The sequence below is a fragment of the Rhagoletis pomonella genome, unplaced genomic scaffold (genome assembly GCF_013731165.1).
Source record: "Rhagoletis pomonella isolate Grant_MI unplaced genomic scaffold, Rhpom_1.0 Rhpom_scaffold_00011, whole genome shotgun sequence".
In the NCBI taxonomy this organism is placed as follows: domain Eukaryota; kingdom Metazoa; phylum Arthropoda; class Insecta; order Diptera; family Tephritidae; genus Rhagoletis; species Rhagoletis pomonella.
Genome location: NW_023458565.1, coordinates 11,588,740 through 11,601,102, shown reverse-complemented (window position 1 = coordinate 11,601,102; position 12,363 = coordinate 11,588,740).

The window sequence follows — 12,363 nt, the reverse complement described above, 5'->3', positions numbered from 1 at the left end:
GATTAAACAAAACTGTTTAACTTGTTTTCTTACGAATTTGAAAGCATTAAAAATTAATTACATTTTTTATTTGCTAAGCCGTATTTCTGGTTGAAACATAAATGTCTTGCTGCTTCATAAATTAAAACAAAGACATGAAATAGATCTAGTTATAAATGCTAATTATTGTATTTACAGAGCAAGCACAAAGACACTTTTTTTTTGACATTTTGCAAATGCTAAATATTTATTTCAGACAGAAATGATGCCCATTTTTTAGAACATTATTTTTTAGTACAATAAATTGCATTTTTGAAGTAGCTAGGACTTACCATTGATTTTTGGCATTTTTTTTTTGGTTGTCGCTGTCATTCATGCAAAGTGTGTTCGACTATTTTTTTAAATGGAGTAAAAAATTCGCATTGATTTAAAAATTTATTTTTTTTTGGTTGACGGCGTTTTGCACTTTTTTTTTAAATAAACATGAATTACTTGTGGAAGAATATGCGCAAGACCGTTTGCGTAAACATAAAAAGAGTCAACTCAAGTTTTCCTAAATTTCGCAGCAAGAGTCGTCAGCAAAAAAATATAAAAAACCAATGCGATTTTTTATCCGCTCAAAACTTGCACTTATTTTCTTCATCTATTTTTGACCGCCACTGTAGATATTAATAATAATTAGTGTTGGGCAGTATCGATACCAAAAGTACTCAGAACTCGATTCTCAAAAGGATCGGCAGTACCCTATTTTTAACAGTATCGACACTGAGTACTCCAAAGTAGCATTCAATCGACGTTATTTGGTATTAATATATTAATTTTTCATAAAGTCCTGCTAGCTAGTGAGATTTCTACACTAAGCATTGAAATGTTACTAACATATATCTATTTAAAGAAACTACGGGATTCTCAAAAGTACTCGATACTCCCAAAACTAATAATAATAACAATAATACACTGGTATTTGGCCGAGCTTCTCCTTCGATTTGTGGCACACAAAGGGTAGGGACCTACAGTTTTACGCCGACTCCGAACGGCGATTGTATTTTTATGAGAAGCTAACTATTCTTCATTGCAGATATACACTTGGAGGTTTGACATCGCCGGCCGAGGGGCGACCGCTATTAGAAAAAAACTTGGTTAAAATTATTAACTAAATTGAATTTGGATAATAAACAGGTGGCAAACGGTTCAAAAATATTTTCAAAAAAACCTACTTAAAAATATTTCGTTCGACATAAAATATTGCTAAATTTCATTTGACGGTTAAATTAAAAACTGAATATAATTTTTGCACATAGTGTAAGATTTTATTAAACTCATAGATTAATTTAATTGTTTAACTAGCAAAGGGAATAAGTAAGCATTTTTTTGATATGAAAATGTTAATGCAGTTCGGTTCGTTTAAAGGAGCTTTTTTGAACTGCATCAAATTTGCCATATCGGAAAATTGCTGACTTATTCTCTTTGGCAATTCAATTAGTGTTACATTTACAAATCAACCTAAATCATGATTTTTTTTTTTTCGTTGTTAGTTAATTCATTTACTGCTAACATCATTTAAGAAACCAAATCACCCATAACAGCACAAACGATTCATCCTTAAATATATGTAGCTATTTATGTACTATATACATATGTACAAACATAATATAAATAAATGTCTTCCCATATACATACATACATATTGAAATTTAAAAATTCATTGTTGATAAAGCTGTATTCAAATCTGTTAGCACTTGAAGGCGTGCGCCATCACAATTTGCTTCGCATAGCACAACATACATACATATATGCATTTGTACGTACATACTACATTAATAAGCACACTTCACATCTAATTCGACAGCACTTAAACTTCGCTTTCAACAACACTTCAGATGCAGGTTAATTGTTAAATCATCTTAATTGAACCGTTACAAATTTTTGAGGCGCACTTTTGCAGAGGTAATGTGGCGATCTCACGTTGAATGGGAACACTCTAGCATCGATTAAATGCACACACACATTCAAATATGCATGCATATATACTTAGATTTTAGATAAATACATACCCGGTAGGTAAAAACACTTATTTTTTTTTTGAAGATTCTCTAATGCTGACTTATTGTTTAAGTAACCACATATACATACATACATATTTAATGGAAGTACATTGGAACTTCCTTCTATATCTCTCTTCCACAAAAAATGACTATTTAGAACCTACGGGATGTCAGATGAAAATGCTTGTTATGATTCATATAGAAGCTACCTAGAAACCTCAGTACTACGAGCTCAGCGAGGTCAGGTCTAAATCGGGCGAGTGGTGAGTAAACGAAATTATCTTTTTTTAATTCTCGTTGCACTTCACGAGAGTGCTGTTCTAAATAATTGTCAGACAAAAAGCAAATGACAAAGTTATACCGTAGGCCTACTATCCAGGAAATTGAATTGGGCTTTACTCTCTGATGTGATATCATTATGATGGAGAAAGGCGAGAAAAAACTGGGGAGGCCTATGGAATGAACAGGGACACGCCAATCAATGTGGCATTAGAAATTTTAAGAAATTCGTAGTTACTTTCTTTGTTTTTCGAGAGAGGGCTTAAGCTTCTATGTGCTATAAAATTTCTCTTTGCTGCAAACATTCTTTCTTTCTCACATGCTCTTATTAAGTTTTACCTGTGTGTAATCAATGAACATGCATGAACGGGATATTCGAAAAATCCATATTTATGGCCCGATATTTGAAATGTGTATTACTTACATGAAAAGGAACAACTCCACAACAAATTTTCCCCAATAGGTGCCGCAATTTTTTTAACCACTAATAAAAGCTTTTCTTAAGTAATTTTTGGTTTTAAATTACTTGTTATAATTTTAAGTTGTCGTAATAATTCCCTATGGAGTAGATCGCACTTATAACAATTTGGTCAACCAAAACTCCTTGTCTTTTCTGATAAATGCATTGTTTTTTTAATATGGAAAATAATTAAGAGTTCTTATATCCTTTTGAGCCAAGTCTAATTAAGAAACGGAAGGAAATCGATAATTGTTTCAAATAAAATGAATACGAATTGTCTATACATATTTTTCAATTACATAATTCAAAATCCCAATGAGATTGTGTTCCAGGCTCTGGCATAAATACGTCAGCTAGAAAACTGAGAGAAGATTAACTGTTGACAATAGGTTCTACTTTACGCTCGTAGGCATTTGGAAAGAAAAATCTTCCTAAATCCATAGATAATTAAAGTTGAAAGAACTATTGCCCGGATAATTTATCGCTTTTCCGTGCAATATTTAATAACTCTTATTGATATTGACAAAAACCTCTAGTCACAATGTTAACTTCCCAGGAAAAAATTTTAACAAATCTATGAAGCTTAATACAACAATAAGGTATGTACATACATAAGTATATATGTACATTAGGGTGCACCACGTAAAAAGTAGCGGGGTTCTTCACTGAAATCATAAAATTTATTCAGCCTTATAATGAGTTTTATTTTCCCTGAACCGTTTCACTTTACTATGGGCCTATAAAAAATTTTCGGGTGAATTTTTATTCCGGCGAAACTCAGGATAAGGCAGATTATTTTATTTTTAGATTTTAAGACTTTCGCCAAAATATTTCGGAAAATTTTTTGAATTTACGTGAGCTGGAACCTTTTAAAAATATTTCCAAAAATCTCGTTATTTAAAATTCTGTTGATAAAAAAAAATTGTATGCAGACCTTTCAGGCTTAAGCTATGCTACGAGGTAACTTTTTGGAAAAATTATTTTTAAAAATTAAATTTATGTATGTATGTAAGCATAACAAACTCGATTTTTGGAATTATTTTGAAATGTGTTCAGTTACATGAGTAAATCTTAATATTTTTCTGAAATATTTCGGATGAAGTTTTAAAATATAATAACGTTTACAATTCTGATGGAAAAACGGTACCGATTTTTTTTTTTTTTTTATGGACAATGATGCATCCTAATGTACATACATATGTATGCCTATTCAAAAAACTTAAATTTTCTTCATTCATTTGCTCACAGCAGTGCGTCAATCAATCAATGCATTGAAGTTGTGCGCAATTAAGGTTAATTTGACCTTTTCAACTTTGCAGCTACCAACTTGTAGATTTTGGGATTTACAAAAAACGGTCACTTTTTTTGCAGAAATTTTCTTTCTACCATGTATGTATGTATGTATACAATTAACTATTAAAGAATATCCATTACGTTGCTGCCACTTCTTCACTCGATCTGTTCCCAACTCAGTAACGTTAAAACGTAAATAACTTTGGGCTCACCTTCGCAGCGCTGTCGAAATTAACACTTCAAGCTGCGACGGACATCGATCAGCAAGTTCTTGCAGCAATGCTCAGCATGATTTGGCAAAAAGTTTTAAGCACTTAAGTTAAAAAAAATTTTTTTTTGTATGAAAATTATGAAGTACTGTGATGCCAGTCGTTACGCAGTGGTTGGTGAAAAGTATTTATGCCTGATTGTTTATGATTTTGATGAGCATGCATGCAGATACATTTGTATGTATGAATGTACAAATATTGACATCAAACTAACAGATTCGACTGCATAATCACAGTTATTTTGTAAATATTGTAGGTGAATCGTAGTCAATACAATCAAAATGAAGTTTTAAATTTTAAGTCTACGTCAATGCTAACTTTTTTATCTCTTTTAATTAGTAATTCAATATCTGCACTTTAATTCAATCTCTAAATTTTAATTTGGTACCTGTTTATAACTACATTGAACTAAACTAAAGTACGTATGGCTTCGTTCCGCTTATTAAAATAATGGCTGCTTTACCATTGATCTCTCCTGGTACCCAGAATCGACTCCATGCCTTGGTGTCGAGTTGCAAATGCTATTGAAAGTGCCCCAGATGAATTGTTTCTTAGTGGTGGCCTTTTTTAATTCTGTCCACCAGAGTTTGAAGAGTCGGCTCACAAGATATCCCAGCCTGATAGACATGTTGATGCATAGATAGGGGATGTGTTGAAAGCGTCAATTTAAACATGAACAAAATGTGAACAAAAGGCTTGGAATCGCTTCCGTAAAGAACAAAATGTGAACAAAAATCTCGTGAACGATCCCCAGAAGAGCGAGAATGAGAACGAACCTTTCGAGAACATTTCCAATGAGAAAAAATGAGAACGAAAGTATCCAGCACATTTTCAAGGAGGACCAATCAAAAAAACAAAAGTCTGGGGAACGTACTGCTAGAGAATAAAACGAGAACAAAAGTTAACGAGAACTTAACGTTGAGAATGAGAGGAGAGTCTGCGTGGGATGACAAATCGTTTCAGTGAGAACCACAATTGTTAATTCTCAGAAAGAGCAAGTCTGTATCTTTGCATTTCCCAGATCGTTTATCGTTAGAGTGAACAGTCCATTTATGGCACAATTTTTTCATTTTCTGTGTAAGAAAAGTTCATGTCCTAAGTCTTTCGTCGACTTAAATTGCATAATGATCTGTCAGCTCTTTTTTGCTTAATTTTAAACATGTCAAACTAATGAACGCTAAGTAAGCGATTTTGTCCACACTTCCATTCTTCGCGATTTAGAGAAAATTTGTTCCCGTTTCGTTCTCAGTCAGAAAATTGTTCCTTAGATAAAGTTCCTTAGACTTTTGTTTCCGTTTCCGAAGGTATTTATTCTTCGCGTTTATTTCTCTTTGGAAACGTTCCGCAGCGTTTTGTTCTGATACATATAAGGAATTCCCATTGAGAACGTTCTCGACAGTTTTTTTTTTCTCATTTTGGTTTTGGTTTTGAAGCGTTACTGGGAATAAAACTACGAGAACGACATTTACTTTCGACCATACCTTCTGTTCTCGGTCCCTGATTTGTTTTGACCACAATAATGAAGTTATGCCAAAGGAAAAAACAATTTTTTTTTTGGAAACTAAGTAAAACTCTAAATTTTACAATCTCTGTAATTTTGAAAGTTTTCTTTAATTATCTCAAAAACTATTACAGTTACCGAGATGGTCCCGGACTCGTTTAAATGTGGTATTTAGGGCTTTAAAGAAAAAAATATATACAAGTTCGAAAAATAAATTAATTCTACTCAACAATTTTATTGAGCTTGAGGTGGTTGTTGATGAAAATTTTTGTGAAAAACAACAATAATTTATATTTTGGTATGAAAATTTTTGGAATTTTGAAACTAAATATATCGTAAAACCAAAAACTTATAAAAATTTTTGTCTAATGTTTTTTACATACCTATAATTTTTCTCAAAAGATCCTGGAATGTTCAAAAAGGTATTTTTTGATTTTTCTAAGATATGAATTTGGAACTCAAAAAATTTTATTGAGCTCCGCATCACACTTCCTTATCGAGTTCACTGGGGCTTGAACTCGCAACTTCGGCGTTCAAAGCCAATGGTCTTTCCCACTGAGGTATGTTCGCCATGTACAAAAACTTTTGTTGCTTTTTTCCACTTTTTAATTTTGTTGCTATTTAGACTTGATCATGTGGTTGTTGTTGGTTTTTGTGTTAAGATTCTGTTTTTAGAATTTGTAACCTTACGGTGTGCTCGCCCTTTTAAGTTATTTGTTTTTTTTTAGTTATTTTATGGACTTACAATAATTATACTCAACAATTTACCTTCTATCAAAGTGTAAATTATTTTTGTTTTTCTATAACATTTTTTATTACACAAATTAATAAAATAGCAAAAAAAAAAACAATGAGTTTTGAACGTTAAACATTTTTGTTTGCCAGCTGTTATGTTAATTAATTTTAATTTATTTTTTATATATTATTTTAATATATTTAATTAATTTAGAGTTTGCAAATTTTTTTCAAGTTCAAAAATTTACATCTTAAAAAAAGCACCGTCTTCAAAATTTCAGGACCTTTTAAAACCAGTTAGTGGTATTTTATAAAAAATTGAGTTTTTGCTTTTAAAATTTTTTAAATTGCAAAATTTTGAAATTTTTTTAACTTTCGTTTTTTTTTTCTGGATATAGCCCCAAATATCACCTTTAAAACAAGACCAGAACCATTTTTGTAACTAAGTATAATAGCTTTTCAGATGTTAGAAAATAAGCTTGCAAAATTCGGGCACTTCTGAAATTTTTAAACTTTCGAAAAAATTGTATTTTATTTTTCTTTGCCATAACTTTGTAATATGATAAAGGAAAAGTTCTGATCGTAATTCATGCAAATCAAAAATGTTCAACTCCAACAATTGCCTGATTTAACGCCTTAGGTAAGTATCAAAAAAATATAAATAAAAAACTCACTGCATTTTCATCAAACACACCTTTACAAATACCCCAAATTGCTAGCCTTGAGTTGCATTTCACATGCTGCGAATTAATCACTTCTCTTCAGCAGTGAGTACACAAAATAGCATGTTTATGATGCTGTATAATCAATTTATACGCATAAAACACAGACCAAGGCGGTTCAAAGCCACCAAACCCATAATAGAGAATCCATCAAAAACAAGTTAAGTTAAGGCGATAAAATTGAAAAGCCAAATAGCCGAAAATTCATAATCAAATACGCTGCACGTTTATAATGACCGTAGCATTGCAAGAGATTAGCACCTTTTTGGAAGAAGCGCAAAGCATCGTGAATGCATACATACATACACATGCACGCACAGCTTATACGAGTACCGGCATCGATACGTGTGTATGTATGTAAGTAGGTGAACAGCGGCTGAGATGCATTAAAATATGAAATATACGACTGTTTAAAATTAGATTTTTTAATTTTATATTTTGACGATTTTAATTTTTTTTGGTTGTTTTAATTGCGTTTATGGGCAAGCAATTTGCGGGTGTTAATTTGCTATAGAAGAAGTTGTTAGTTTGCGTCTATAAATACTGTAGAGGTACTAAGCGCTGCTAAACCAAACGCACGTTGAGCATTGTAAATGTGGGTAGTAATTTTGAAATTTTAATTATTCGACGCAGCCATTGCAGTTATAAGCATTGACAAGTAATGCTGTTAAACAAACGCGCAGAATGTTTTTTTTAGTGAGTAATTCTAGCTACAAAATAACGTTGGTTTGGTTTCTTTTAGAGTTCGGCAAGTTCGTGCCTTAAGTCTTTCGTTAAATAGCCGCTGCGCCACCAGCTGTTTTCTGTTTGCTTTTTTTGTTTTCAATTTTTTTTCGACTAAATATACTACGTGTTAATAATTGCTGTTTCATGCGTCTAAATGCAAATGCTATATAATTAAAATATTTGTCAAAGTGCGCGATTAGCATCAGGCGAGTCAAAGAACTTGTCTGTGGTTCACATGTCAGTGCAAGCTGTTCTTCACCATAGGCGAGTGCAGACAAATGATGCCCACATTTAGTATTTGATATTTTGAATTTTTTTTTTCTCACTTTGTAACTGTAAAGATGCTTTTGCAATGCGAGAGTTAGCATGTAGATATGTAGATATAGATAGACACATGTACATACATATGTATGTGAAACCACACTGTCAGTTGAAAGATTTCGGTTGATCGCCGTACCTCGCGCTCCAAAAAAAAGTGAATCTTCTTAATTTTAACTACACAACAGCGACATACATAGTGTACATATATACATTTTCTGCAACACAGCATCCAAGCGGTCACTCGTCACACGGCTATTAGCTTTTAAAGGTCACTTGAACGAGTTGTTGTTGAACTTAGTTGAAATTTATTCACATTGTCTTAAATAACAACAGTTTTCTGCAAGTACTCGTAAACATACATATATGTACGTACTTTCGACGTTGATGTGGTTTTATAGTCGCTAAAGTTTTTAATGTTAATTTCGTATTTTTGCCGCAGCGAGTACACTAAAACGCTAACCGTATGCTTGGATATATGTAAATGTGCACTCTATGTCCACCTTAACATTCAATTCAAAAGAGCACCGCAAACGCATTGGAATGTAAATAAGCACTGGTACCGGTACCAGTCTCGGGAGCAGTCAGCAGTCAAGTTGTTGCTACGCCTTCATTAAATGGCTGTGTCAGTGCGGTAGATTTATGTATGTATGTGTAAGTATGTGTGCAGTATACAAACGGATTTTTACTCACTGAGACTTCTTCGTACCGAGCATCCATTTAATAAAGAAATCTAGATTTTAAATTATAGAATTTTTGTATTTAGGAATTCTTTTGGCAGTCTCTGATTTCTAATACTAGCAAATGAGATATCGTTGATCAAATCGATCCCCATGCTTAAGTGCACATTTAAGATCCCTACCCCAAAATGCGCATCAAAAGCTTTATTTTTAACATTTATAAGGAAACTGCTCCGATAGATGCATTCAACATACCTGCACATTGGCGATACCTGCCTTAAAAATTGTGCGACTAGTATCAATTATCAATGAAAGTATTACGTTTACCTGCACTGGCCTTACAATTACCTAATTTTACAAGCTTTTATTTATTTTGCTCATCCTGCAGAACAACGAATATGGCTCTCAATTTATGTATTTATATAGATAATTTCGCTTGCAGTAATTTCTGCATGGTAAGTGCTCCGCCAATATTTGGTTTCATAGGGATTCGGATATCTTCCTCATTGAAGTAGTAAAGAAAATTCGCTTAAGTGCCTTTTTCGATTACGTGCACAAGTTTTTCGTGCAAAGAAGGATGTGCAGCTAAGCAAAAGATACTGTATTCAAATATTCATAAAAATTTATTTTGTCAATCTGGTCTAAAATTAGCAGCGCGCTGCACCGAGAAGCTTAGACTGGCAGGCCAAAGGATCAACTTTAATGAGAGGAAAGTTGTAACTATGCCAGCGCAGGCTTGTGGTGGCGTCACAGTCTCTGACCAAATACTTGAGACTGTGCGAAATTTAATGTACTTCTGGATCTGGACACAGAAATGGAAGTGGATAGGTCACACCTTGCGCAAAGAAGACGGCAGTATTGCAAAGAAGGCCATGGAATGAAATCGCCTAATCCGCAGGTGGCAGACCCCCCGGCGGATGGCATGAAACGTGGCGTAGGACTGTGTCTCGTTTGGGATTAAAGGACGAAGAAGAAGACGATTTTGTCAAAAGTCTGGAAAAAAATATATTAATCAGAAGGAGAAAATAGTATTGTGTTATTAAATACAAAATAAAAAAAAATAGTACTCTATTGCTCTTGGCACCCACTCATTAACACTCAAAATGGAGATCCATGGAACTTGTCTATATCGATAATGTTACCAAAAAATATATACATACGTACAAAGATCAAAATATCTATTCATATGTGAATTTGTATGCTTTATTAGAACTTAGTACACCCACTGTGTAATACTTGTACTATGCTCGGTTGTCCACCCTGCGCTTGTCAAGAATTGTAAGTGTTTTTGTTTTCTTTTTATTGTACATATTTAGTTGCAGTCCAACGTTTTTGACCGACTTCGATTGCGCGCTGCAGCAACTCATCAGCGGATTAAGCAACTAGTTAGAAACAACTCTATGCGAAGAAGATTCATTTCGACCCACTCACGAACTTGACGCCGCCGCTCTTGCTATGAATTCGTCACATTTTCAACTGCGCGTATTTTTGTATAGTGTTTTATGTGCATGCGTACAGGTATATCACAAAACACTTTGTGGTATATGTATGCTTGCATTTTTAATCGCATGCTGAGTTCTAATGACGCATTTTCATGTTTTTGTAATTTTGATTGCTTTTGTGAATACACAAATACGTGTATTACAGCATTCGCTTGGTTTTTGTTAACGCTTTTTTTAACATCTGATTTTTTATTAAGGAAAATTAAACATAAATTAATTTAACAAAACAAAATGGGCATTTTCATAATTTATACGACAAGATTTTTATGATGTTTTAGACAATTAGGCTTTACAACACACGTATTTTAATGATTCTATTACATAACTAACCGTCAGTAAATCAAATTTATGGAATATTAAAATTTCTAACCGCAGACATAATATATTCTATGCTGTATTGTGGAACGATTTTCCGTCATCCTTTGTCAAATTTGGTTTGGTGACAAACCGGTTTCGGCGTTGTGCCATCTTCAGTGTCCTTGCTTTGCACAAAGTTTTGTCTTTTAAATTTATTTATTCTTACGGCAAAGAAGCGATCTTCAAGAGAAAAAAATCGAATCATGTATTTGTCGGAAGCGAATTTGCGTCATCAACAACTAATTTACATGGCTATAGAGCAAGTTTGGCGATTTAATCTAAATGTTAAATATTATTTAATCAAAAGTAGATTGACTGCATATCCAAATGACGGACTCAAGATGTTACGCAATCCTTTCCAAAATCTTTGAGGCTCAACAGGAAACCGCTTGACTAGAATACGACGACCAGTGGGAAAAACTGCGACACTTTTTTTCCAAGTAACTGTTTCACGGCTACAGCGCACTGTGCGCCGGGCAATTTTTTTCGATAGCCAAATGTAAATTTCGGAAATTGGTAAAGCGAAATCAGTTCTGCTGGCCCATTGTGCAGTAGCTTTAGTTTTTACCCGGCTTAACATATAGGCTATTTTTTAAGAGAGTTGCCACCTTTTTTCTAAATAAAGATCAATCAATTCATAAATAAAGTTAAATAAAATATTACAACAATGTGGGCGTCAAACAAAATCTGTTTAAGAACGATTCAAACAAGTAAGAAAGTCTAAGTTCGGGCGGAGACGAACATTAAATACCCGGCGCAAGTATTAAATATATGTTTTTTCACCTTTCCGAAAGCTACCGCTAGTTGGTAAGCCGGGGTGTATCAATTTTGAGTAAATTAGCGTCCTTAAATTTCGAATTATTGAAGTTTCAAGCATTTCTGAAATTTACCGTTATATAAAAAGCGGCCGTAATTTTAGTCCGATTTCAATAATTTTCAACGTTTTGCTTTTATGTAGCAAGCACAATAAAAATACCGAGTTTGGTACAAATTGGTAGAACGGTTACCGATATAATTATATGTGATCATAAGTGGGCGGTGCCACGCCCATTTTCCAAAATTTTACCATAAACGTATTTCTTGGTAAAGAATTGTTGCAAGCATCAATTTTGAATAAATTAGCTTCAATATTTACTGATTTATCGAAGATTATGTATTTCTCTAAATTACCGTTATATGGGATGTGGGCGTGGTTATTGAGCGATTTTAAAAATTTTCGACGATTTTTTATGCTGTACCAAGGCCAACAACTGTGCCAAGTTTGGAAGAAATTGGTGCAGCGGTTACCAAGATATACACATGTAACCATAAGTGGGCGTGGCTACGCCCATTTTCCAAAAATTTATAATATTCTTATTTTTCGTCTAAAACTTATTATAAATATCAATTTTGAGTGAATAATCTCCAGTAGTTACTAAAATATCGCAGTTTTCGTATTTCTGAAAATTACCGTTATATGGGAAGTAGGCGTGGTTATTGAGCGATTTTTAAAATTTT